The sequence below is a fragment of the Sinocyclocheilus grahami genome, unplaced genomic scaffold, assembly GCF_001515645.1.
Source record: "Sinocyclocheilus grahami isolate Dianchi unplaced genomic scaffold, SAMN03320097.WGS_v1.1 scaffold1230.1, whole genome shotgun sequence".
In the NCBI taxonomy this organism is placed as follows: Eukaryota; Metazoa; Chordata; class Actinopteri; order Cypriniformes; family Cyprinidae; genus Sinocyclocheilus; species Sinocyclocheilus grahami.
The window spans coordinates 95,356-99,293 of NW_015506409.1; the positions used below are offsets into that span (position 1 = coordinate 95,356).

At 38.7% G+C, this 3,938-nt stretch overlaps 1 pseudogene; it reads left to right on the forward strand.

Annotated features, from left to right (window-relative positions):
* The first annotated feature begins 247 nt into the window (after positions 1-247).
* On the forward strand, positions 248-3,938 carry LOC107568280 (extracellular calcium-sensing receptor-like; annotated as a pseudogene).

The following is a 3,938-nucleotide window of genomic DNA, read 5'->3' on the forward strand; positions in this document are numbered from 1 at the left end:
TTATCTTGGGGTTGACAGGTAATCTAAAAGAAGAGTCAAATAGAAGGCAAGCCATGATTTTGCTGTTTTGAAACTTTATGATACACTTGAGACACATCCTTTCATTGACTGATGTGAAATATTAACCACACCCTCTTTTGTTGTCCAGTAAAGATTTAGAACATATAACAGTAGTGGTTGGTGGATATATAAAACAATATGTAATACTGGACTCACATTTTGAGTGGTTGCTTGCATAGCAGGAGAAATGAATGCTCATCTTTTATTAACAATGACACTACTGTGTATTACCAGGCTTTGCCCTGCTGTGTGTGGGGTTAATTTAGGCACCTGCATCCTCCAAGGTGACCCTCGTCTCCCTGATCTCTTCGAGGATGGAGACTTCATTATTGGAGGGGCTTTCACCATTCATTACTATGTGAAGACAGAGAAGCACACCTATACCAGACGGCCACAACCACTAGAGTGCAGTGGCAGGTTAGAATTAGATTCAAAATCGAAAACAATGCTTAACAGAGCAGGGCAAATTGGTTAAATTGATTGTGCTGAAATTGTGTTCATAACTTTATTTTATATAGAAAAAAACTTTTTATTTAAAATAAATAAAAAATGACTTAATTAGAAGCCGACAAGAAAAACGTTATTTTTTTCATAGGAAGCTATTATGTGTGTATTTCAACAGCATGGATTTCCGAGAGCTGCGCTTTGCTCGTGCCTTGCAATTCACTGTCCAAGAGATAAACAACAGCTCCGATCTCTTACCGGGCATCACTCTAGGGTACCACATATATGACTCGTGTGCATCTGTGCCAATGGCAATTAAAGTAGCATTACAGCTTGCCAACGGACTAGATCTCGTATTTAACGACACTGATTCCTGTGCAAAATCTGCTGCAGTTCCTGCACTAGTCGGAGATTCTGCTTCCACGCCGGCTGTAACCATTTCAAGACTTTTGGGTCCTCTTGGAATTCCACAGGTGCTTGCGCAAAACGACTTTCATAGTCTTCTTAATAGAAATAAAATAATAATAAAAAATTAAATGCTTGAGCTGTACCACGATATAAATATAGAGTAATTGTTGTAATAGTGATTGTTGTAATAATTGTTGTAATATAATGACACAACTGGAGAACATTTGAGTAACAACAGATAAGTGCAGTAAATGTCAAGTTTGTATATAACAACTAATATATATATATATATATATATATATATATATATATATATATATATATTATCTTCACTGTATTCGATAGGTGAGTCATTACGCAACGTGCGCGTGTCTCAGTGACAAGCGGCAGCATCCTACTTTCTTCAGGACCATCCCCAGCGATCACCATCAAGCGGCAGCACTGGCACGGATGGTCAAGCTCTTCGGATGGACGTGGATCGGGTTATTCGCAAGTCAACGGCTCGTGTGATAGTTGCCTTCGTGGCAGCGGGTGATATGAGATTTCTGTTAGAAGAGTTGAGCCAGCAGCCTCCTCCCCCGATGCAGTGGATTGGCAGCGAGGCGTGGGTTACAGATCCACAAATGCTGCGGTTTAATTTGTGTATCGGTGCTGTGGGGGTTGCGATCCCGCGGTCAGTTATCCCTGGTTTTCGTAACTTTTTACTTGACCTGTTTCCAGAACAAGCGCTAAAATTTCCCCTGCTGACAGAATTCTGGGAAAGCTCATTCAGCTGTAGTCTAAAAAGGCAGACAGGTTCTTCTGCTGGTATGCCAGTATGTGATGGCACAGAGGACCTGCGCGCTTTACAGAACCCGTACACTGACACGTCCCAGTTGCGCGTCACAAATATGGTGTACAAAGCCACATATGCTATAGCTCATGCCCTCCATAGCATCATCTGTAACGAAAAGCAGTGTGATAAAAATATCAAAGTTAAGCACCAACAGGTAAGTTTTCTTATTGCGTAGTAGTGTATTTATTGATTTATGTATTTATTTACTTACCTGTTTGTTTGTAAATCTTAACAAAAATCTTAAAGTAATTACACAGTATATTACCTTCTGGATAGGTCTACAATGAAATACCTATTCAACCACACCATATATTTTTTTTATGCCAATCATGCAGGTTTTTGATCAACTCAAAAGAGTTAACTTTACTAAAAATAATTATTCTGTTTCATTTGACACCAATGGAGACCCTGTGGCCGCATATGAACTTGTGAATTGGCAGCTTCAGGGAGACGGTTCAGTTGATTTTGTGACAGTGGGTCAATATGATGCATCCAAGACTAAAGGCCAAGAATTCAGTCTGAGCAAATCTATCATTTGGTATGATGGCAGTGAAAAGGTATAAAGTGTTTTTTTATTTTCTTTTCTTTTTTATTCTGTGTGGCGGTAATTATTTATGAATGTCTTGCTGTACCCCTAGAATTGATTTTGGGGGTATTCTCTTTACTTGCAACCATATTAATACACATATACTGTTAATTGTTGTCATACACTTCAATTAAATATATTTATTAAAATAAACCACTTTGTGTTTAAAAAAAAAAAAAACTCTCTCCTTTAGACCATATTTACAGGGATATGGTGACTGGACACTACAGTGTCTCAAAAGACCTAGAATATCTCCTAAAAGAATATTATGAACTATTCTAAAATGAAATAAAAGCAAAGAAAAATTCCCCATGACACATTTTGCCTATATATTTCAAACGTCTGGGCTATTCTGTCATTTTCAGAGCATTTTTGCTGAAAACCTTGGCTAATTTGACTCTGTTGTGTGTACCTGTTACCTGCAGGTGCCTGTGTCTGTGTGCAGTGAGAGCTGTGCTCCAGGTACTAGGAAGGCTGTGAAAAAAGGAAGACCTGTCTGCTGTTATGACTGCATTAACTGTGCAGATGGAGAGATCAGCAACGAGACAGGTACTTTGTCTGGATAGTCTTGTAAATAAATCATAAATGTTTCTTGGTCAAATAATATATTATTGTGTAAAATAAATAATAAAAATAGATATACATGTTATAAAAGATACATGTTATGTACTGATCTCTTGATCTTCTGAAGATTCTTTAGATTGTCACAAATGCCTGCCTGAGAATTGGCCCAATAATGAGAAGGATAAGTGTCTTCCTAAACCAGTGGAGTTTCTCTCCTGGGATGAGATCCTTGGGATTTTACTGGCTGCTTTCTCTGTTGCTGGCTCTTTAGTGGCTTTGAGCATAACTTTAGTGTTCTACAAAAACAGGGCCTCTCCAATAGTAAGAGCCAACAACTCAGAGCTGAGCTTCCTATTGCTCTTCTCATTGACTCTGTGTTTCCTCTGTTCTCTTACTTTTATTGGTCGGCCCACTGAGTGGTCCTGTATGTTGCGTCACACAGCATTTGGGATCACTTTTGTCCTCTGTATCTCTTGTGTTCTGGGCAAAACAATAGTGGTGTTAATGGCCTTTAAGGCTACACTACCAGGAAATAATGTCATGAAATGGTTTGGGCCTGCTCAACAGAGACTCAGTGTTTTTGTTTTTACTCTTGTACAGGTCCTTATATGTGTGCTATGGTTAAACGTATCCCCACCCTTTCCTTTTAACAATATGCAACACTTCAAAGAAAAGATAATTCTAGAATGCAGTTTAGGATCAGCTATAGGTTTCTGGGCTGTACTGGGTTATATTGGACTGCTAGCTTTCCTTTGCTTTGTTTTAGCTTTTCTTGCCCGTAAGCTGCCTGATAACTTCAATGAGGCTAAATTCATCACATTCAGTATGCTCATATTCTGTGCTGTATGGATCACATTTATTCCCGCTTATGTCAGCTCCCCAGGGAAATTTACTGTAGCTGTGGAGATATTTGCTATTTTAGCTTCAAGCTTTGGTCTGATTCTCTGTATTTTTGCTCCTAAGTGTTTCATTATTGTCTTCAGGCCAGAGCAGAATACCAAAAAACACTTAATGGGTAAAGTACCATCAAAAGCCCTCTGA